This window comes from Puntigrus tetrazona, chromosome 3 (genome assembly GCF_018831695.1).
Source record: "Puntigrus tetrazona isolate hp1 chromosome 3, ASM1883169v1, whole genome shotgun sequence".
NCBI classification, from domain to species: Eukaryota; Metazoa; Chordata; class Actinopteri; order Cypriniformes; family Cyprinidae; genus Puntigrus; species Puntigrus tetrazona.
Window position 1 is genome coordinate 28092295 of NC_056701.1, and position 25699 is coordinate 28117993.

At 38.5% G+C, this 25699-nt stretch overlaps 1 pseudogene; it reads left to right on the forward strand.

Annotated features, from left to right (window-relative positions):
* Positions 1 to 24971, forward strand: LOC122334566 (annotated as a pseudogene).
* The last annotated feature ends 728 nt before the right edge of the window (positions 24972 to 25699 follow it).

Here is a 25699-nt window from a genome sequence, read left to right on the forward strand (position 1 = left end):
AGCGGAAGTCCTTAAAGTGAAAGACAAAGTGATCTTTTCAGAGAAGCAGGTGCGGAGGATTATCTAATAATTGTTTTCACGGGTAGGTTTCTTAAAAGGTTTCAAAGCTAGAATAGCTGTTACTGTGAGAAGCTTTGCGTTTAAACAGATGTTTATGTCGAACTCGAGCGGTTCTATTTTCTCTGAGTTTCTATCACGGTAGAAACTAAAAGGTGGACGAGAAGCGCAGGGGCTTCAGGCTAAACTCGTAATATTTTGGACTAAAGACCATCATGGACCAAGAGGCGTCCGTAATGTACTTTACTGCAAAAGTATGTAGCGCGTGAAGCCTTTGCGCGCCTAAAATCTGACAGAAAACATGACAACAGTTCATTATACAGCGATAAAAAGAAACAAACTTTACACAACAAACGCAGTTTAAAATGTGGCAAAACCGGATGACTGGTCCCCTTAGTCCGGATGTCAAGCATGTAATTATGCAAACATTCAGGGACGGAACCGGTAAAAAAAAATCGTTTTCCAGAAAAGGAACAAAAACAACACCACACCTTGAAGAGCTTCGCATGCAAACAATAAATAGTAAAGATAATAATAAAATAATACAGATAACATTAACTAAAAACGAATACAATTAGATAATAATATAATAAAAATACAGAGGAAAAATATTACATTTATGGAATGCATCAAAATGTGGAAAAGAAGGCTGCTATTTAGATATTTTCTTTTCCTTATGCATAAAATACTTCCCAACAAATAATACAATTTGAACAATATGAATAAATAAATGAACATATATTACACACACACAAACATAAAATACATATAAAATAATAATATGTTTTGCAACAGTTGCTTTGTCACGTCTAGTCTAGTCAGCCTAAAGCTGTTGTTTTTTTTTTTGGGGGTTCCCTTTTTGCTAGTAGAAGTTATGAATGGATAGAAACAAAAATTAAGTAGCCCAATAGGCCTTTTCACAGTCCGTGTTCAAAACCACAAGCTCCGAGTAGTTGTGTGAAATAACTTCCTCTGTAGCCTGTAGGACAAAGGACAATGCTCGTAGCACAAGATTTTTGTGATTCTTTAATGAACAATTCATCATAGATAAAACGTGTTAACAAGTCTTCAGTCATTAATAGGGTAAGACGAAACAAGGAAAAATGTTGTCATGGTATTCTGACACATATTTTATGATTTAATTGGGAAGTATCACAGTACTTTAGGGACAGACCAGCTTTTTTCTCCAAAACGTAAGAATGCCATACAGTTACTTTTTATTCTGACAGTCCTCTTTAGACATTCTACTAACTATAAGTAACTGTAATTACACGTCAGCTGATTGTCATTCATTTGAATCTCATAACTCTGAGTAGACTGTTAAGATAGGTTTAGTTTACACTCCATAATGTTGTGGTTATTCTCACCTCCTTTGTGTTACTGCGGCAACGACTTATGTATTTGAATCGAATTCCAAAGAGATCCGTTATCAGCCCCACAGAGGAAAATGAAACCAGAACCGTACTGACCCGCACTGATACAAAGAGAACTATTCAGCTTGATGGTGAAAAAGTAGCTAATATTGTTTCACTTAAAGCACTTTCCTGATGTGCGTGACTGTAACCAGCATAGGAAAAAATATGATTCTGCAAATTTCACAACAAAAGACACAAAGTCAAATTCCCTGCAACTGTGAACCAAGAGAGAAAAGATTGCAGACGGGTAACACAGTGACAACCCAATGTTTATCATACGAGCACAAGCAATCGTGTTCATGATCATACTAATAACTCCTTACTGTTTATACGTCTTAGAGCTCATGTTCTGTCCGGCCCAAAATAAGTTTGTTGTATGTATGAGTTAGATTACAAAGGAAACGCCATACATGGCAATGTAATAGAAACTTGTGTATTAACATTAGAGCATGTGATGTCATGTGAACTACCGCCGATAGCAATAGACAACCGCGGTGAGGTGATTGTTACAGCCACTGTCACAGCCCTAATATGTACATAATCTAGACAATGATTAGTTCTGCAAAAAAAAGCTAAGCCAATTTAACACCACGTCTACACGGAAGCGAGCTGCCAGGTGGGACAAATCCCTGACAGAAAACTGCTGGCGTGTGCCATTTATGACGTGCTAACAAATTTCAAATTATTTCCAGGTCGCTTTATCAGTCACTTTTTAGTCAGTGTAGACTATAGCTACTGCAGCAAACAGGTGCATCTCAATAAATTAAAATGCCATGGAAAAGCTTGTTTATTTCAGTTTGTGTATTGGACTGTTGCCCAGTGGTTTAAAGTCCTCTTTTCAGATGAGAGCAAGCTGTATTTCATTTGGAAACTAAGAGTGGAGAAGCTCATAGCCCAAGTTGCTTGAAATCCAGTGTTAAGTTTCCAATTCATTGTCGAATTGAGGCAGTAATTAAAGCAAAAGGAGCCTCTACCAAGTAGTCAATGTGTGTACAGTAAATGAATATAATTTTCAGAAGACCAATAATTCAATGAAAATGTTTTTTTTTTCTTTTTTTTTTAAATTATTGGTCTTATGAAGTATTCTCATTTGTTGAGATAGTGAATTGGTGAATTAGTTGTAAAACATTTTTGAAAAAATACAGAATGACAGTGGCGATGATCATGCATAACTGTGCAGAAACATTGAGAACAGAGGCAACAGAGAAACAGTGTGCACTTTACCTGCAGCTAACATGCCACTGACATGCTGAATGATGGAGTCTTTTGAGAACGGTGACTAAAACTGTGGTAATGTGTGAAAATATTAGCAGTATTAGCAGTGTAAGCAAGATTAGCGGCAACCAAGCTGCTGATGCTATAGTATTACAAGCTGATAATGGTGGACTCAGTGTATTTTCTCTGTTTCTATGTACAGGCCTGAAGTCTTTCATCTAGGGGAAAAAAGAGAAGCAGAACAGTCTGTGAAATGAGTGTTTATAAGGAGAGAGAGGAGGGTGCTCATGTTTACACTCAACAAGCAGCATCTCCAGAATTCAGCTGTGTGTCTATGAAAAGTAACATCTCCATGCCTCACCCCCCTAATCTCAGTGATGTTGACACTCAGAGAGCAACATCTCCAGAATTCAGCTGTGTGTCCATAAAGAGTAACATCTCCATGCCTCACCCCCCTAATCTCAGTGATGCTGTCACTCAGAGAGCAGCACCTCCTGGATATAGCAGTGTGTCCATGAATAGTAACATCTCCATGCCTCACCCCCCTAATCTCAGTGATGTTGACACTCAGAGAGCAGCACCTCCTGGATATAGCAGTGTGTCTATGAAAAGTAACATCTCCATGCCTCACCCCCCTAATCTCAGTGATGCTGTCACTCAGAGAGCAGCACCTCCTGGATATAGCAGTGTGTCCATGAAAAGTAACATCTCCATGCCTCACCCCCCTAATCTCACTGATGGGCCTGCTGAGACTTTTGACCCTGTGTGAGTATCATGAAGTTGGATGTATTTTTTTTAGTCACTTAACTGTTTTAACACAGTTACACACCTGCATGATCTCTTAAACGAAACAAAGAATCTTACTTCAGTTAACCTCATCTCTGTCTGTTCTTGCCATGAGGGGTTTTAGCATTTCCAGTTTTCATGTGACAGCAGCAGTTTACAAAATATAGTCTGTCACATGGACGGAATAACTTATCAGATAATGGGGTCAAACAAGCGATCAACAAAGTAGACATGAAACCGTAATATTGTTGTGAATAGGTAGTGGTCAAACAACAGAAATATAGCAAAATATGAGAAATGCAGAAATGTTTATTACCATAATTATCCAAAATCATGTGCGACCATATAGACATGGTATAGTATATATGTACAGCTTCTGAATTGGCCTGCTAAACTACTATATTTTCTATATTTGTACTCAATACTTGGCAGGGGGTCCTTTTGCTTTAAATCAGTTTTTGGCACTGCTGAAGTGGTATGGAAGCCCAGGTTTCTTTGACAGTGGCCTTCATCTTTTTCATCTGGTCATCTGCATTTTTTGGTCTTTTTTTCTTATTTTTCTCTTGACTATAAGTCTAATGAGATTTCTAGTCAGTCATGCACACGAACACCATACCCATTTAAACAACTTTTGGTGCTTTTGGCAGTGTGTGCAGGTTTTCAAAAAACACAAAGGACCAAAGCTGGCAAATGTTATTGCACCCCAAATAATCATAGAAACGTAACACTTCATGCAACTTGCTCAACAGTCTAGTTCTTCACCTTAGCCCAGGTAAGATGCCTCTGGCATTGTCTGTGGTTTAGGAGTGAGAGAGAGGTGATCCGAGGGATGGACAGTGGGCCAGATCCATGTAATGTACCCAGGAACAATGGCAGTAAGGAATTCCTGGATGGGACTGACAGAGTTGAGGGCCTGGGGGGCGCCGGTAGGGCAGGAGGCGGCAGAGCAGGAGGCAAGGGGTAAGCCGGGAGAGCAAGAGGAACGGCAGGAGAGGGTTCAGGAGTGGGCTTCCAGGCTGGAATGGGCTCTGGAGAAGATTCTAAGAACTCTCAGACTAGAGCAGGTTCATGTGTGGACTCTGGGCTCTTGAGAGTGGATTCAGAGGTGGACTCTGAGGATTCCTGGACAGGAGCGAAAACAGGAAGCCTTAATAGGGTCAGCAAAGCATGTAGATTATGTGGAGCTGGTAGTACAAGGATACTGGGTGGGCCTGGAAAGGCAAGGAGCCTGGGAGAGATTGGCTGTTCCACTTCTGGAATCGAGACCAGATGCCATCTAGCTTCTTCTTGTCCTTAGCTATTCAGTAGGAGTCACTCGGTCAGAATTAATAGGAAGGTCTCTATGGAAGGGTTTAGAGAGACCAGGTGTTGCCTACAATTCTGAATGGCCCAAGTACTTTACAAATACCCCAAATGTCAATAATTCTGAATTCTGAATCTCTGACTGAGGCAAATTGTCATCCAGACATGAGCTAAAGAGTTTCTTGAGAGCCTCGTCTTCATAGCCCAGCCATGCTGCTATTGTCCAGATGAACTGGGCGAAGGCCCCATCTCCTCTCCTAGTTGACTTTGGGACAACAGTTGTTGCAGCCAAGCCACTTACTCCTTCACTATGGTGAGAGGAGAAATCGTGAATTCAGAAGAGAAATAATAAAAACAGGAAAAACTGCTGGATCTTGTACACTCAAACAAAAGATCCTTTTGCAGCACGTTCAAAGTCAGAGTTCAAAATCAGAGCCAGAGAAGCAAGACACTGGGTAACATTAAACATTGCAGCAACATGAAACAAAAAGATTGGAGTATATAAAGGCTATTGCTAATAAATAGATAACAGACAATTGGTGGTGGTCAGACAATTAGATTTCATAGGAGTATGGGAGATGCAGTACAGAACAAACAAACAAAAGCGCCTCGCCTGGGCTAAAGACTGGACTGCTGCTAAATGGTTAAAAGTTTCCTGATGAAAGGAATTTTTTTTATTTCATTTGGAAATTTGGGCCACAGAGTCTGGAGGAAGAGAGGAGAGGCACAGAGTCCACATTGCTTAAGGTTCAGTGTAAAGTTTCCACAGTCAGTGATGATTTGGGGTGCCATGTCATCTGCTGGTGTTGGTTCATGCTTCCTGCTGCTGACCACCTTTATGGAAATGCAGATTCCTTTTTCCAACAGGACTGCTACCTGGTTGAAGGACCGTGGTATCCCTGTTCTTAATTGACAAGCAAACTCGCCTGACCTGAATCTGTGGGGTATTGTAAAGAGGAAGATGCGTTATACCAGACCCAGGAATGCAGAAGAGCTGAAGGCCACTATCAGAGCAACCTTGGCTCTCACAACAACTGAGCAGTGCCATAGACTTATGCAAAAGGAGCACCAATTAAGCAATGAATGCTGTGCATGTTCATACCTTTCATGCTCATACTTTTCAGTAGGCCAAGATTTCTAAAAATCCTTTCTTTGTATTGGTCTTAAGTAATATTCAAATTTTCTGAAATACTGAATTTGGGATTTTCATTAGTTGTCAGTTATAATCATCAAAATGAAAAGAAATAAACATTTGAAATATATCGGTCTTTGTGTAATGAATAAATATAGTATATATATTTATATATATATTTCACTTTTTGAATGGAATTAGTGAAAAAATCTACTTTTTATGATATTTTAATTATATGACCAGCACTTGTATGTATGTGTTATATTTTTACACAATAATTAAGGATGAGTAAGGGTCTGCTGACCAAAATAATTCATAATCTATGTATTAAAAACATGTTTCTAAATGTGGTTATGTTGTGAGTTCAGATAAGATTATTTAATATTCGAGACACTTAAATGTTTTCTCTGTTTTGATAAAATCTTAATATATTTTCAGTGGTTTGAGAGCTGATCACATCAGATATGTGTCCTGTCAAAACTGCATGTCACCATACTGTCACTGTCACTTTAGTCATCATGACACAGAAACATCTCAGCAGCTCGATTGTCGTCAACCAGTGCTTGATGATCTTCGGAAAGTCAAAACCCAGCACAAAACCAGCATGAAGAACAAGTATGAGAGCTTGTTTGAGGGAATCAGACTACAAAAGAATCAAACCCTCCTGAACAGAATTTACACACAGCTATACATCATAGAGGGAGAGAGTGAAGGAGTGAATGAAGAACATGAGGTGCTACAGATGGAGAAAAGTTACAGGACACTCCAAGACACTCCAGTAAATTGCAATGACATCTTCAATCTTTCACCCAAACCAGGAAATAAGGAGTTGAGAAGAGAGAAGAAAGGCAAAATCAAGACTGTTCTTACTAAAGGCATCGCTGGAATTGGAAAAACTGTCTCTGTGCAGAAGTTCATTCTGGACTGGGCCGAGGAAAAGCCAATCAGGATGTAGATTTCATGTTTGTGCTTACATTTAGAGAACTGAACCTGATTAAAGATCATCAGTACAGTCTTCACAGACTTCTGCTGGACTTTTATCCTGAACTTCAGTATCTGGACTCAAAGATTTATGAGGAATGTAAAGTTGTGTTCATCTTTGATGGTCTGGATGAAAGCAGAATCTCACTAATATTTTCAGATAGTCAGAAAGTTTCTGATGTGACTGAGATTTCATCAGTTGGTCTGTTGATGTCAAACCTCATGAAAGGAGATCTGCTTCCCTCTGTTCTCATCTGGATCACCACCAGACCAGCAGCAGCCAATCAGATCCCCTTCAACTACATTAACCGTGTGACAGAAATTGGGATTCAATGACCCTCAGAAGGAGGAATATTTCAGGAAGAGAATCAGTGACAAGCATCAAGCCAGCAGAATCATCTCAAACATCAGAAGAGCAAAAAGTCTCCACATCATGTGTCACATCCCAGTCTTCTGCTGGATCTCAGCCACTGTGCTTCAAAACATCCTGAAACAAGATCTAAGTGCAGAAATACCTCAAACTCTGACTGAAATGTACATCTACTTCCTGATCATTCAAACAAACATGAGGAACCAGAAGTATGAAAAAAGACATCCAGAGAAACTCCTGCAGTCCAACACAAAAGTGATTGTGAAACTTGCTGAACTGGCTTTCAATCAGCTGATGAAGGGCAATGTGATGTTTTATGAGGAAGACCTGACTGAGAGCGGCATAGATGTCACTGAGGCCTCAGTGTATTCTGGGATCTGTACTGAGATCTTTAGGGAGGAGTCTGTGATATATCACAGGAAGGTTTACAGCTTTGTGCATCTAAGCTTTCAAGAGTTTTTTGCAGCACTGTATGTGCTTTACTGCTGCTTACACAAAATCAGTGAGGTTCTGAAAATGTTCCTGACAGAGACTCAGTGTGAAAATGTTCCTCTGGATTTGTGTCTGAAGGGTGCAATAAATAAAGCCTTGGAGAGTAAAAATGGACACCTGGATCTTTTCCTTCGATTTCTTCATGGCATCTCACTGGAGTCCAATCAGAGACTCTTACAGGATGTACTGATACACACCGAGAACAACCCAGAGAGCATCAAGAAAATAATCAACAACCTCAAACAAAGTCAACAATACAATGTCAGTCCTGAAAGGTGGATAAACCTGACACACTGCTTGATTGAGATGAAGGATAAGTCAGTGTTTGAAGAAATGCAGGCATTTTTAAACTGTGAAACAAAAGAGAAGATCTTACTCCTGTTCAATGCTCAACTTTGGCAAACATAATCCTGATGTCAGAGGAGGTGCTGGATGAGCTAGACCTCAATAAATACAACATCAAATCAGAAGAGGGCAGATGGAGACTGGTACCTGCTGTGAGGAACTGCAGAAAAGCTGTGTAAGTGTGAAAATAAGTTTACCACAAGCTGGGATGGAAGTTTGATGTGTTATATTATTGTTTCTGTTCATGAGCATACATGCTAAGTGATGTTTCTAATCTCAAGTAATCAATGCAATTATGTTTTTGTTTGTTTGATTGTTTGGTTTTTTTGGACTATTTTGATAGATTATTTTTGAATTTAAAAATACAAAAAACAGACAATGTTTTTGCACATTTTCGGACTGTATCTTAAAATGGAATGTTGCAACCTCTGGCTCATTTTGCCAGATCGTACAAAGCTCCTTCTTCTGACAAGCACAGTCAGATCTGATTTTCCATCTCATGCAGTGTATTGTGATTGGCCAAATACCACAAGCACACAAGTATATAATGTTGTAGAATAAATCATTATAACGCACTAAAGAAAAGAAAAAATAGAAATCACGTCATATGACCCTTTTAAGATTTACTTGTAAATTACAGCCAAGTTGTACATAATATCGTTTAGTTAAATCAGGTTATTATTTGAATTTTGGAAGAGACAAGAGACTTCTCAAATCTGTCATGGGTATGTCAGCACTGCACATTTTGGGTGTCTCCTCATTCAACACATCTTATTAGTAGATATTGCAAGAATTGAGTGTGATTGATTGAAAGACTTAAGTATATACAGTAATGAGAGTCCCCAGGAGAGGTTTCAGAAGCACGTAAATAAGTAAATCTTTTGGTCTGGTGGGGACATCAGCATAGTATCATGCCTTTTACCTTAGTCCTTGCTTTTTCAGATTTTTAGACTGTGATCTCTCTGATCAGCACTGTGAAATCGTGGCTTCAGCTTTACAGTTATCAAATTCCCCTCTGAGACAGCTGGACCTGAGTAACAATCACCTGCAGGATTCTGGAGGGAAACTGCTTGCTGCTGGTCTGAAGAGTCCAAACTGTAAACTCAACGTGTTGAGGTTTGTTTCACATAGTTTTTTTTTGTTTGTGTTTTTTCCGTTTTAATGTTAATAATTGCAGATGCAAGACTTTCAGTCATGAAGAAGCAAGATGCACAGAAGAAAGGCTTCTGTTCTACATTGTTAAACTAAACTCATTATATGCCATTATATGTGAGTAATTAATGCCCGTGAACTGCAGCAATGACCACTACTTCCAACATTAAAAAACAGGTTGTGAAAAGGTACTAATATTGTCAATAATGTTTATTTTCTTACAGAGACCAATTTTTCATTCAATAACACTTAAATTTATCGTCAGAATTTTTTTTATGCTCAAATGGTTCCTCGAAGGAATAAGATGCATACTAACCACACTCTGAATCCGCTGTGTAATTTGTCCAATGGATTGGTGAGACATCAGGGCAGGTGACGTTAGAGACCAGAAAGCTTAAAAGCATGTGTGCAGATACCGGCGTCAGTCTCTGGCAAGAAGTAAATGCCAACTAGGATTCCGGGAGTGTGGCAAGGAGAACCAGTGTTTTGTTCCTTACGTAATGTGGAGATATTCCTTTTTAGGAACTCAAGCTGCATCTCTGTGCCATTATCGTAGCTGTGGACTACTATTCTTTAATAATGGCAATGACTTTTAGAACTGTATTGTTATCTTTATAACCTTAGCTGTCATGCTTGGTGTGAACAGGCCTTTAATCACTTTCTACTATAACCAGTAATGTTAATGCTCATCACACTTTTTAAAAGGCTTTCTTGACTTTTAGAGAGGAATGCTTGTGTGTTAGAGAGATAAGGGTTCAATTTAATGTAAGAAACTGATAGGATACTGGTTTTATTTGGTCAAAATTAAGTAAATTAAGCACACATTTGCTTATATGGGTTCTCTTTCTAGACATGAGCTCTGTGTGTCTGTATGTGCTTCATAACCATAGTGCAGTTCAGGGGGCATGCACTGGTTGCTGTCATGACTGTTATGCCAATGACTGTAAACAAGAATCGTTTATATGAATCTTTGAAGTTTTATACTAATCCTTCTGTTATTTAAATATCTGTATCTGAAATAATGAAGTGTAGTTAAAGACTGTTTGCATTACTCTTTCTGGTTAAGTAGCTGATTTGAATGTATTTTACATCATAAGCGTCAGTGGAGCATGAGTAGCATGTGTCACTGTCCATATTAGTGAATGACACACATCACAATTGCAATGATGGCTCTCCGACTCATTAACATGGGCAGCAACAAAACATGCTTTCAGGAATAAGATTGTGTGGGTGTTTGAATTTAATTAACAAATAATGGTGCAGCTCTAAATAAACATAACCAGACCATAAACCTACTGTTGTTGTAGATTGTCTGCCTGTTTGTTGAAAGAAGAAGGTTGTGATGCTCTGTCTTCAGCTCTGTGTTCAAACACCTCACACCTGAGAGAGCTGGATCTGAGCTACAATCACTTAGGAGATTCAGGAGTGAAGCTACTCTTTGGCAGTCTCAACCATCCAAACTGCTTAATGGGCAAACTCAAGTATGTTGAATTTTCCTGTTTAATCTGAATTTATGGACTAGACATTTTGCTTGTAAATCCAGGAAAATTGTCAACCATCTTTACTTTTATAGTGACATTAGATAACCAAGGAAGTTTTTAATTTTAATAGGGACACAAGCACCCCAGCGGGCATTATTTACATTTACATTTATTTGTTTGGCTGATGTTTATATCTAAAGTGACTTACAATTCAAGATTTCAAAAAGAAATTAATTATATGATGTAAATAAACTGATGAAAAACCTCCTAATATAAATTTTTTTCATTTCAGATTAGTACAAACTATAAGAGAATTACAGTCTATCCTAAAAATGTTGTGCAAAAGTTTTAATGCAAACTAGCACATATGAATGGTTTTGCAGTGTGTTGTTAGAAGGTCAACCAGACATCAAAGACTGCACCAAGAATTCTCACCGAACTTGTTGGGGTCATTGTTGGTGAAATCATGCTGTAGAGTCGGAGTGGCAGGGAAGACAGAGAAGATCAGTCTTTGCCAGATTATAACCAGAGTGTTCTCTTTTTTCAGTTTGGCAGGCTGTAATCTCACTGATCAGCACTGTGAAATAGTTTCTTCTGCTCTAAAATCATCACACTCACTGAGAGAGCTGGATCTGAGTAACAATGACCTGCAAGATTCAGGAGTGAAGCTGCTCTGTCCTGGACTGAAGAGTCCAAACTGTCAACTCCACATACTGAGGTACGTAAGGTCTGTGTAAAATAACATTATGCAAGCACAGCATAAGAGATGAGAGGACAAGAACTAAAATAATACCACACTATATATTTTTTGGCAGTTTCAGCTTGAAACACAGACTTTAATTAATGGATTCTTATTGTAAAGTGTTACCGAACAGTAAGCCTGTAAAGAATCAGAGCATTTTAATCACTGCCTAAGGCATGTTGTAGGACAAATTAAAACATAAAAATGTTAAAAAATTTTCACACAAAAATAGATGGAATATTATAGTGTTGGTGCTGTAATTGTGTTGGTGTTCAAACCATTGCAAATTCAAAAGTGTTTGAAAAGTATTCGCTCACCTGCCTTGACTCGCATATAAGCTTAAGTGACATGCCATTCCTAATCCATAAGGTTAAATATGACGTCAGTCCACCCATTGCAGCTATAACTTATTCAACTCTTCTGGGAAGGCTGTCCACAACATTTAGGACTGTGTTTATGGCAATTTTTGACCATTATTCATAAAAGTGCTTTTTTAGGTCCCACGCTAATGTTGGACGAGAAGGCATGGCTCTCTGTCTCCACTATAATTCATCCCCAAGGTTGATCTTGGTTGATCACTAATTTTAAGTCAACTTACTGTCCTTGTAGGTTATCTGCCTGTATGGTGACAGCAGAAGGTTGTGCTGCTCTGTCTGCAGCTCTGGGTTCAAACCCCTCACACCTGAGAGAGCTGGATCTGAGCTACAATCATCCAGGAGATTCAGGAGTGAAGCTGCTCTCTCAAACACTCAATCATCTGGAAAAACTCAAGTAAGTTTAACAATAATAATTATACTGTATAATGTATGCTGCAAATATTTCTGTTTATTGAATGAAACACGTTTTTACCTCTTATCCAGACACTGTTTTGCTGAGTCTATGAGAGCATTATACCGTATATCACTTAAACAGATTGTGTTTTTGTTGTGCTGTAAGTCTATTTACATTGGCAGCTTTCGACTACTAAGTGAAGCTATAGCCATAGACTTCCACAAGTAATTAGGAGAATTTATCAAAGCATAAGCAGCAGTCAGTGTTGCTGTGTTTGATGGCTGCAGTAGGTGAATGATCAAAGAAAAACATTGTAGTTATAGGAATTAATTTTCCTTGGAACAAATGAAGTCGTGTTACTTTACTCAGAGCAAATTCATATCATAAAGACAAGCCTATATGTCAATTAAGAAATTGTTGAGCACTTCTTGTCAATTCTTGTCAAAAAAAGTTAAAACAAGAGCATGTTTCATTCATTCTTAATAATTATTTAAAAAATAATACAATTTGGCCAATCTTTTAAAATATATAATTTTTAAATATAAAAACAAATACTAATACAAGTACCAGTGCTAGAACATAAATGAAAACTTAGTTGGCAATTTAAACAAATTTAAAATAAAATGTGCATGTGAGTCCACATGCAAACACAAACACACACACACACTTTGGTTTACGGGGAGCATAGGAGTAATGGTTTTTATACTGTACAAACTCTATGTGGTATTACCCTACACTTAACCCTACCCCTTACAGGAAAAGAAAAAAGAAAAAAACAAAACAAAGCACTCCCTTAATGATGTGCTTTCAACAGCGCTCTAAAAGATGTACAAGGACAGGATTTACTATAGAATTCTATAAAGTTCTCATTATAATGATTATGGCATTAATGTTTAGTCAAGTCAAGTCAAGTCTGCTTAATTGTCAGTTCTGTATGAGTGTATTCTTTTACTGCAACATTCAGTCTGTTCAAATGTGTAGAATAATTACATAATTTAAGATATGGAGGCAGAAAATGTATAGCCTATATTTATAACATTTATTAATGTTAGAATCACAGGAATATCATGTGTTCGTGTTTAATAGTGCTAAATGAATTCAACTGACATTGACATAGTTTACATGATTCAGTTCAGTCTCAATGAATAACTTATTAGCAATGACTGCCACCTACTTGGGGTATTGATTTTAATTTTAACAATATTCTTTTATTATGAATTTGATTTTAATGTTTTAGACTTCAAATATCAAAACATTTAGCATTTTTAAAAGCGGGTTAGCATTCTATGTCCCTCTGAGCTGTGTTAAACTGTGTGTTAAATATTTTCTAATTATCTGTGACAAATAAGACTGATAGCCATACATACAACCACCAGAGGAACCCTTACCTGTTCTTTACTGGTTAACAATTCTGCCTAGTGTTTTGGATTTGTTGTTAATGCCTAGTGTTATTAAACTTCCTGCATTTGGATCTAAACGGCCTTCATTTAGGGTCTCTTACATCACGAAGACTATTGGAAGATGATTTTCGCAAGGTTGCTGAATTTAATCACCAGGGCATTGAATTGACATTGGAGATCCAAAGAAATATGAATCCTAAAGCAACTTTGAAGGAATTCAAGGATGAACTGGCTCAAAATGAGAAGTACCAACGGAAAATAAATGAAATCCGAAAGGAAGTCGAGTTGTTGGAAAGTTGCCAGAGTTGTAGTTACCGTTTTTCTAAATATTTGTGAAGATTTCTATTGATTTAATGAGCACAAAGGCTTGAATACCACCCAGCAGTCAACTGCAATCTTCACACACCTCAATGCGATGACTTCCCTTTCATGTAGATCATCAAATGATCTGTTTTTGACAACACATGTAATTGGTTTCTCTAGTGCCACTGGAACTTCTGAGTTCGCAGTGCGAATGCAACCAGAAAAACGGCCCAAGGGAAATTACCTGTAGTTCCTATAACTTAGTTCCTGGACCTAGGCAGTGCGATTGATTTTAATGCATACCTGCTAGCCAATGAGAATTGAGTACTTAGACAGACCAGAAAAAAAAAAAGACAAAAGACAAAAAAAGAGCAAAAACGGTGCAACAGGTAACGTAGGATATATAAGATGAGTTTCAGTTCATTTTTGTTATTTATTTTTTCACAGAAAGGAAACTTAAATGGCAGAAAGCGATATCTATCTGTTTTCTTTATTTTATAAATGCACAAAGTATCAAACAAATAAAAACAGACCTTTATACAGTGATGCATTATTGTTAAGAAAGTAAGTGTTTAAAGTTGAAAGATTCTGCTGGTTAGGACACAGCTTAAGTGATAACGTCAGGTTCAATAATAAAACAACAATAAAACAGGAGAATAGATGTTGAATGGATATTTGAACTTATTTGCATGCTGTTATTGTAAAAACAAAAAAAATAAAAAAAAACTGTAAAATTCTGGCTGCTGGGTTACTGGAAAAAAAAAACGTTCCTTTGACTATCATATTAAATTATTAAAAAGACTACAATGCTGTTCCATCACACTTATTACTTAATCTTGAATTATTACATTCATAAACTTCTGTGCACACCTTATTTAAACTTTATAAAATATTGTATCACAACATTGTCACTAACATAGCAGGATGCATATTAAGTAACTTTACATTGCCAAAAACAGTATACACACTTGTGACCCACTCGGAAGTTGCAACATTGTATTTTAAGACACAAGTCGTTAATGTGGTATGACGAGTCAGCTACCTCTTCCCTTGATTGTCATCATCGCCACGTTCTTTATCCGCCGCCCTTCACTAGGCTTCTGACCGGAGGGGGTGTGTGTGAGAGGAGGGGCATGGTATTGGACAGGTCTGGCAATGTGTGACGAGGCACACCTGAAGCGAATCAAGCCTCGTCACTGCCGCAGTTAAATGCTGAGCGCACTTCTCCTCATGAGACCGGTCTCTTCCCTCGTGCATGCATGCTGCTGTCCTCGTGGGTCCAGGAAGGGTGCTTAAGGGAATCCTCATACCGCCAGAGATGCGAGCCATCAGACCCGTAGTTCCGGCGACGACTGCACACATTACCGCCGATGGGTCAGGATGGTGGGCTGTTCATCCCCTTTGATTGTGGTTCAAAGGATGTCAGATGAAGTCATGGGGACGAAGCCGCCGCCCATCTCACCCGGACCAGAAAGGGGAGTGTATGCGGCTGCCGGACTCCGCCTCTTACCTGGACCCTTCCCCCTGGAACACTGCCCTACCTGCACTCCCCCTGCAGCACGACGAGGACACCAGTTCCCCCTTTTATGTTGGACACTTTCCCTGGACACTTTATTTTGTATTTTTATTAATAAAAAGCCTCTCAACTCATGGAAAAGGCAAAGTTAGAGGTTGGCACAGGAAAAGCGCTTCATAGAGAGGAAACTCAAAACTTGGCAGGATCAGAAACAGACAGCAGCTTTAAATAGACAGGGTGATTAAATTTTTATAAAATCTAAGAGGATATTTTTGTGGCCACAGAAAATGCCTTACAGTATCAATGCATCAAAGCATGTAGCAAGGTTTTAAATCGTAAAGGGACATTCATTTGCAAGGCAGAAGAAAGAAACTTGTGTAGTTTGTGCACATCTAAACGCTAATTCACACACAAACTGAACACACAAGCATAAATACACAATAAAGTGCAAAGAATGATTGATGTTAAATGATTTGGGTCAGGAAAAGCAGAGAATAAAACTATGGAGAGTCAGTTAACCACACTGTAAACCATCAGCACCATTTATAACAAGGTCTATAGCTAGTACTAAACTTCTGTTTAGGTTAGTTAAATATATGATACTTGCATTGCCTCATTGGTGAGGGTTCATATGCAGGCTCAGATAACAGTCTTGATGGTTCCAAGGTTTCAAACTTGCACTTAAATTCTTTCGGTTTGAAGAGTGATGTCCAAAGATGTCCTGACTCATGTGGATTCAGAGTTTCTTCTCAGGTAGAAGGTGAAAAGAACTAAGAGGGATATCGCTGAGATCCAAGTATCTTTGGTTAAACCTCTGGGGTTCGAGGTGATTTTAGGGCTTTTAGATGTTTTGCCAAGCCCTGACATTTGTGCTTTTTACAGACGTGGACAAAATTGTTGGTACCCTTCGGTCAATGAAAGAAAAGTCACAATGGTCACAGAAATAACTGTTATCTGACAAAAGTAATAATAAATAAAAATTCTATAAATGTTAACCAATGAAAGTCAGACATTGTTTTTCAACCATGCTTCAACAGAATTATTTAAAAAAATAAACTCACGAAACAGGCATGGACAAAAATGATGGTACCCCTAGAAAACACTGAAAATAATGTGACCAAAGGGACATGTTAATTCAAGGTGTGTCCACTAATTAGCATCACAGGTGTCTACAACCTTGTAATCAGCCATTGGGCCTATATATGGCTCCAGGTAATCACTGTGTTGTTTGGTGATATGGTGTGTACCACACTCGACATGGACCAGAGGAAGCAAAGGAAAGAGTTGTCTCAAGAGATCAGAAAGAAAATTATAGACAAGCATGTTAAAGGTAAAGGCTATAAGACCATCTCCAAGCAACTAGATGTTCCTGTGACTACAGTTGCACATATTATTCAGAAGTTTAAGATCCATGGGACTGTAGCCAACCTCCTGGGCGTGGCGCAGGAGGAAAATTGATGACAAATCTAAGAGGCGGATAATCCGAATGGTAACAAAAGAGCCTAGAAAGACTTCTAAAGAGATTCAAGGTGAACTTCATGCTCAAGGAACATCAGTGTCAGATCGCACCATCCGTCGTTGTTTGAGCCAAAGTGGACTACATGGGAGACGACCAAGGAGGACACCATTGTTGAAAACGAATCATAAAAAGCAAGACTGGAATATGCCAAACTACATGTTGACAAGCCACAAAGCTTCTGGGAGAATGTCCTGTGGACAGATGAGACAAAAATCGAAGTTTTTGCCAAGGCACATCAGCTGTATGTTCACAGACGAAAAAATGAAGCATATCAAGAAAAGAACACTGTCCCTACTGTGAAACATGGAGGAGGCTCTGTTATGTTCTGGGGCTGCTTTGCTGCGTCTGGCACAGGGTGTCTTGAATCTGTGCAGGGTACAATGAAATCTCAAGACTATCAAGGAATTCTAGAGAGAAATGTACTAGCCAGTGTCAGAAAGCTTGGTCTCAGTCGCAGGTCATGGGTCTTGCAACAGGACAATGACCCAAAACACACCGCTAAAAACACCCAAGAATGGCTAAGAGGAAAAAAATTGGACTATTGTAAAGTGGTCTTCTATGAGCCCTGACCTCAATCCTATTGAGCATCTTTGGAAGGAGCTGAAACATGCAGTCTGGAAAAGGCACCCTTCAAACTGGACACAACTGGAGCAGTTTGCTCATGAGAGTGGGCCAAAATACCTGCTGAGAGGTGCAGAAGTCTCATTGACAGTTACAGGAAGCGTTTGATTGCAGTGATTGCCTCAAAGGTTGCGCAACAAAATATTAAGTTAGGGTACCATCATTTTTGTCAGGTCTGTTTCATGAGTTTATTTTTTTAATAATTCTGTTGAAGCATGGTTGAAAAACAATGTCTGACTTTCATTGGTTAACATTTATAGAATTTTATTTATTATTACTTTTGTCAGATTAAAGTTATTTCTGTGACCATTGTGAGTTTTTCTTTCATTGACCAAAGGGTACCAACAATTTTGTCCACGTCTGTATAACACACTATTGGTCAACATTAAATTATTTTATATTCAGCACAAACTGTGCTACATTAATATGTGAAGAAGGTGGATGTACATGTCTGCATTATTTAGAAAAATGTGTGGTTTGTACATTTTGGCAAAAAAAACTTGTAGCTGAAATAAGGCCATAAATCTCAGACTGAATAGTTCTGCTCAAAACTTTGGATTAACCAGTCTAGTAGCCTGTAATATTTATTTTACTTCTTCACAGAAAACAATATATTGATTTAAATTCAGATTCAGTGATTCTTACCTGAGGGACAAAGGGCCTCTTCTCTAATAATGGCCCATCAGTGACTGTGATTTATGGGCAGGTAAGAAAAAACGTGAGGAGATTGAAAACAGGCTTTTTAAAATTAGTTGTAATTTATTTGCAACACAGTATAATTAAAACATACTTACTGAAAGTCAGATACATTATTGAGCATATTGATCTAATCAAAGTGATATGAACAGACTTCTTCCTGAAAACTGTTCAACAAGTGAAACCTGTAAACCATACCTGATATCTAAGTGTTTGCTGCTTCTTTCCATTGATTCAAGAAACAAAATAACAATAATCAGTAGTCAAGCTTGTTTATCAGAGAGAATAACAGTGTAGTTGAATATCTGATGTTAGTACAGCGCTGCTAGAGGTAAACAGTTTGAAGACCCTCAATTGAAAGTGTCACGATTCATCTGTGGAGCAGGTTTCTGATCACTAAAAAAACAAACAAAAACACATGTGAGCATGTTAATAGTATTATGTAGCCTATATATTCATACAGGTGCATCTCAATAAAAAATAACATAAAAAGTAATGAAAAAGTTTTCAAATTGTGAAACTCATAAATAATTGTCAATCAATCAATCAATCAATCATTTTTATTTATATAGCGCTTTTAACAACACAGGTTGCATCAAAGCACTGTACAGTATAATGACAGGGATATATAGTGACGAGAGTGACCAATTTCTTATTAAATGCAGAGACGGTCTCTGTAGTCAATTCAACGATAGTCACTAGAAGTTAAGTGTCCCCAACCAAGCAAGCCAGAGGCGACAGCGGCAAAGAAACAAAACCCCATGCATATAGAATGGAGAAAAAAACCTTGGGAGAAACCAGACTCAGTTGGGGTCAGTTCTCCTCTGACCGGACGCCAGCACTTAACCTCCAGTTCAATTTTAAGCGCAGCTGTGTCAGGTAGTGTAAATGACTTAGTGTGTGCGTGTGTGTGTGTGCATCAGGATCTGGTGATCTGTCCACGGGCGCATCTAGGTTTTCTGGTCTCTGATGAACATAATCTCTGGGTGCTGATCCACCATCTAGTCTGGATACAAACTGTGAAAACAGATTGAGAAAGAAACAGGACTAATATTAGCGTAGATGCCATTCTTTTACGATGTCACAAGTACATCGTATTTTAGGAGTAGTGTTCCCGGTTCCAGCAAATCTAAGTAATGCAGCCTAAAATCCTTTAACGGATTTGAATAATAAAAGGTGTGTTGGTGTGTTATGTGTAGGCTAAGTTAAAAGATGTGTCTTTAATCTAGATTTAAACTGGCAGAGTGTGTCTGCTTCCCGAACAGAGTTAGGAGATTGTTCCAGAGTTTAGGTGCTAGATAGGAAAATGATCTGCCGCCCGCAGTTGATTTTGATATTCTAGGTATTATCAAATGGCCAGAGTTTTGAGAGCACGCAGCGGACGTGCAGGACTATAATGTGATAAGAGCTCGCTCAAGTATTGAGGAGCTAAACCATTCAGGGCTTTATAGGTAATTAATAGGATTTTAAAATCTATTCGATGTTTGATAGTGTTGACAGAACTGGGCTAATGTGATCATACTTCCTAGTTCTAGTAAGGACTCTGGCTGCTGCGTTTTGGACTAGCTGAAGTTTGTTTATTAAGCGTGCAGAACAACCACCCAATAAAGCATTGCAATAATCTAACCTTGAGGTCATAAACGCATGAATTAATATTTCTGCATTAGAGGTTGAAAGCATAGGTCGTAATTTAGATATATTTTTAAGATGGAAAAACGCAGTTTTACAGATGCTAGAAACATGATTTTCAAAGGAAAGATTGCGGTCAAACAGCACACCTAGGTTCCTAACTGATGATGAAGAATTAACAGAGCAGCCATCAAGTGATAGGCTGTGTTCTAGATTATTATATGTGGGGTTTTTAGGTCAATTATTAGCACCTCTGTTTTTCAGAATTTAACATTAGAAGTTACTCATCATCCAGCTTTTTATATCGACTATGCATTCTGTTAGATTCTCAATTTGGTGTGTATCACCAGGCTGCGCTGAAATATAGAGCTGAGTATCATCAGCATAGCAGTGAAAGCTAACACCATGACTCCTGATAATATCTCCCAGAGGTAACATGTAAAGGTTGAAAAGTAACGGTCCTAGCACTGAGCCTTGAGGAACTCCATATTTCACTTTTGATCGATATGATACCTCCTCATTTAATGCCACAAACTGATAGCGGTCAGATAGATATGATGTAAACCATGCTAAAGGCGCTTCCTCTAATGCCAACATAGTTTTCTAGTCTATCCAAGAGAATGTTGTGATCGATAGTATCGAATGCTGCGCTAAGATCTAATAGCACTAATAACGAGATAAAACCACGATCAGATGATAGAAGCAGGTCATTAGTAACTCTAATGAGAACAGTCTCAGTACTATAGTACGGTCTAAAACCTGGTTGGAAATCCTCACAGACACCATTTTTTTCTAAAAGGAATACAGTTGTGAGGATACTACCCTTTCTAGTATCTTTGACAGAAAAGGAGATTAGAGATTAGTCTGTAATTTACTAAGTCTTTGGGATCAAGATGTGGTTTCTTAATGAGAGGTTTAACTACAGCCAGTTTAAAGGTTTTGGGAACATATCCTAATGACAATGATGAATTAATAATGTTCAAAATAGGATCTATGACTTCTGGAAGCAGATCTTTTAATAGTTTAGATGGAATAGGGTCTAACATACATGTTGCTGGTTTAGATGATTTAACAAGTTTGTACAAGTCTTCTTCTCCTATAATAGAGAAAGAGTGTAATTTTTCCTTAGGGGATCTAAAGCTCATTATCTGATGTGAAACTGTAGTTGTGGCTGCATAGTTACAATTTTATCTCTGATGGTATCAATCTTAGAAGTAAAGAAATTCATGAACTCATTGCAGCTATACTCTTGGGGCATATTAGCACCTGCTGATGCTTTATTTTTGTTAATTTAGTCACTGTACTGAATAAATACCGGGGTTGTGTTTGTTTTCTTCTAAAAGGGATGAAAAATAATCAGATCTTGCTATTTTTAATGCTTTTCTGTATGACAGCATACTCTCCCGCCAGGCAATCTGAAATACTTCTAATTTGGTTTTCTCCACCTGCGCTCCATTTTCCGGGCTGCTCTCTTTAGGGTGCGTGTGTTGTCATTATACCATGGAGTCAGATTGTTTTCTTTTATCTTTTTAAGTGCAAAGGAGCAACTGTATCTAAAGTGCTAGAAAAAGAGAGTGCATAGTTTCTGTTACATCATCAAGTTTTTGCATCGTATTGGATGAACTAAGGAATTGAGATAAGTCAGGAAGGTTATTTAGAAAGCTTTCTTTTGTGGTGGAAGTGATGGTTCTACCATACTTGTAATAAGGTGCAGAGTTTACAGGTTTAACTATACAGAGTTCACACAAGACTAGATAGTGATCTGAAATGTCATCACTTTGCTGCAGTACTTCAACCATTTTAACATCTATTCCATGTGACAGTATTAGATCTAGAGTATGATTTTGACAATGAGTAGGTCAGAGACGTGTTGTCTAACCCCAATGGAGTTTAAAATGTCTAAGAAAGCTGATCCTAATGAGTCTTTTTCATTATCAACATGGATATTAAAATCGCCAACAATTAAGACTTTATCTGCATGCCAGTACTAACTCAGTTAGAAAATCAGCAAATTCTTTAATGAAATCTGTGCTGTGCCCTGGTGGCCTGTATACAGTAGCCAGTACAAACATGACAGAAGATTTATCACTAGCACATGATTCTGTAGATAATGTTATATGCAGCACCAAAACTTCAAATGAGTTATATTTAAAGCCTGCCCTCTGAGAAGTACTAAGAATATTGTTATAAATTGTAGCAACACCTCCCCCTCTACCTTTTAAACGTGGCTCATTTTTATAGAAATAATTTTGGGGGGTAGATTCATTTAGAGTAATATAATCATCTGGTTTTAGCCAGGTTTCTGTCAAACAAAGCAAATCTAGCTTCTGATCATTGATCAAATCATATACATAAAGTGCTTTTGTGGAAAGTGATCTAATATTTAGCGAGCCAAGTTTTATCGTTTGCTTATTTGAATTATAGGTAGTTTTAATTTGTTGGACATTAATTAAATTATTGCTTTTGATTAGGTTTGGGGCGTTCTCTGCATATTCTAATTCGGGGAACAGACACAGTCTCTATAGTGTGATATCTAGGTGAAAGAGTCTCTATGTGCTGAGAATTAACTGCCTTCTGTGACGTGAGGCAGCTAGCAGGCAGTCGGTTTAGCCGGTCTGTCTGCTTCCTGACCTGGGCACTAGTTGGTCATGTTGGAGCTATAAGACTATATGCCATATTTCTAGATAGAAGGCGGCACCACCCCAAGAGGGGTGAAGACCATCTCTTTTCAACAGGTCAGGTCTGCCCCAGAAACTCATCCAATTGTCTATAAAGCCTATGTTGTTCTGCGGGCACCACTTAGACATCCAGCCATTGAGACCCAGCAATCTGCTGTGAATCTCATCACCCGGTAAGCAGGGAGGGGACCAGAGCAGATTACATTGTCCGACATCGTGCTTGCAAATTCACACACCTCTTTAATATTATTTTTAGTGATCTCCGACTGAAGTCGAACATCATTAAGCGCCGGCGTGAATAACAATCTTACGAAATTTACGTTTAGCATTAGCCAGCACTTTTAAATTTGACAAGATGTCAGGCGCTCTGGCTGCGGTAAGCATTGGACTATGGTGGCTGGTGTCTCTATTTTCACGTTCCGTACAATAGAATCGCCAATTACTAGGGCACTTTGATCAGGTTTCTCAGTGGGTGCGTCACTGAGTGGGGAGAACCTGTTTGATGTTCTGATCGGAGCGGATGAGCAGTGTTTTGACCCGCGACTAGCCCGCCTCACGGTCACCCAATTGCCCTGCTGCACGGGCTCTGAAGCTGGAACCGAACAATGTACATGATTCACTGTACTAGTCGCATCCAAAGCAGTATCTACAGCCCTCGCATTCTTACTGTCCTCAATTAAAGTTTGGATACGTGTCTCTAATTCTAAAACCTTCTCTGTCAGCCTAGCTATTTCCTGCATTTATCACACGTGAATCCCTGATCGCTAACAGAGAAGGACAAGCTATACATGTGACAGACAGTGCAAAGAGACGATGCAGGAGAAGCCATTTACTCACCGTAAGGATTCACTTACCACTCTTGTTTTGATGAGCTTGTGAAAATGGAGCGAACAGCGCGAGGAACAAATGAACAGGAGCGGGGAAAAAGCCTCACCACAATCGTAGCGAAAACGCGGGTGGGAGCGAAAGTGAATCGGCTAACGAGTACTAACTCACGCCGAGTTTTAGATTAAAGCGAGCGAACTAACAGCAGTCTAATTAGTTAGATTAATTTAATAGTATCAACGATATGTACACAGTTAAATTATATTTGATCGTTAGAGAAGAGGTGATAAATTGAAAAGCGAAGCTACACGCAGCTACAAACAAACCAACCTCTCAGCAGACAGGAGCAATCGAGCCTCAGCAGACAGGAGCAATCGAGCAATCGACAGGAGCAATCCAGCAATCTGTGACAGTTTTGGCTTGCATTATACCCATAACAACAGTATTATGATTAATATTGTAAAGATCTGCTGTATGCCACTGGTCCATGATTTAATAAATGTATTTAAATGGGTTGTAGTGTGGATCACAGAGGTGAGATCAGGATCACAGAAGGACTCCACAAATGTAAGTTTTTTACACACACACACACACACACACACACAGTTTTTTTATTGTGTGTTTTATAATGTGTGTGTTGTGTTGTGTTGTGTTTAGACGCCTGTGATCTCACACTGGACCCAAACACAGCAAACACTCGACTCGTTCTGTCTGAAGACAACAGGAAGGTGACGAGAGTGAAAGAGATACAGCCATATCCTGATCATCCAGACAGATTTGATGAACTTCAGGTTGTGTGTTCAGAGACTCTGACTGGACGCTGTTTCTGGGAGATTGAGTTGAGTGGAGCTGTTGAAATATCAGTGTGTTATAAAGACATCAAGAGGAAAGGAGAGAGTAATAACTGTGAATTTGGACGTAATCTGAACTCCTGGAGTCTGATCTGCACTGATTACGGATACTTTGTTCTTCACAATAATAACTCCACTGATATCTCTTCTCCTGGAGACTCCTGTAAGAGAGTAGGAGTGTTTCTGGACGCAGTCGAGCGGCTCTCTGTCCTTCTACAGCGTCTCTCTGACACACACACACTCACACACTTACACACATTCACACACACATTCACTAAACCTCTACTCGCTGGGTTTAGACTTAATAATCGCAACTCTTCAGTGTCTCTATGTCACATTAAACCTTAAACACACACACACACACACAGACACAGTAGTACACACAGTGATGTAAAAGTGTGTTTGTGTGTGTTGTGTTCAAACACCCGTGATTTCACACTGGACCCAAACACAACAAATGGCTCTCTAAATCTATGTAATATATTTGTTTTTCAAAAATATTTTATTATTTTTGATTAATTGTTGAATTGTATATTTTATGAAAGAAGCTTGGGTTTCCAATCTCTCTCTCTTTCGCATGCCTATGAATGGAAGTCAACAGAGCAATGGAGTGTGACTGTATCTGCAGATGGATCTCGTTGACTCCAGTGCGACGTTTGACAGCAAATAACACGTGACACATCGACATCGGGTTTTTAACGAAGTCCTTAAAGTAAAACAGAAAGCGATCATTACAGAGCGCCATTGCGAATAAGTACACCTGTCTGCAGCCTATAGATGCTCGTAGGGGCCCCGCCCTGTTTGCTCTGATTGGCTCGGTGGTCTTTCATAGTCACATGTGATAGAAACTGTTCCGAGTTGGTGTAAAACAGTGGTGCTCAGTTTTATGAGCGAATCACATCAGCTGTTAAAGCTGCGCGCTTGCATCAGTAAAAGAGAGGTGTCTAATTTAACAGAAATTCAATTGTTTGTTTTTATGAATAGAGAAAAAAATGTTTCAGAGAAAAAATGAATTATGTCCATAATGTAGCCTAGTTTAATGTAAATGTGATTTTGAGCGCTTAGAATCTGATAGAAAACATAACTGTGAAGAGTTGATTAGGCCTCATACAAAAAACCTTTAGAACTACAACTATTCGATTCGGGCGTTTGTGAGTCAAAAGTGGATTGATCCCAATCTAACAAAAAGAGACAAAAATCACATGTAGTAGTAAAGTTTCACGTAATAGATACAAACAATAATGACTAAAATATAATGATAATAGTAATATTAATGATAACATAAAGAACCTTATGCATCTATGGTATTACCAAAACAAATCTTTATGATATTGAAACATTTTGTCACTTTTCTTGTTTTTAATTAACCTGAGAGATATAACAAAAGCATCAAATTCAATTAAGAAATTAAAAACAAAAA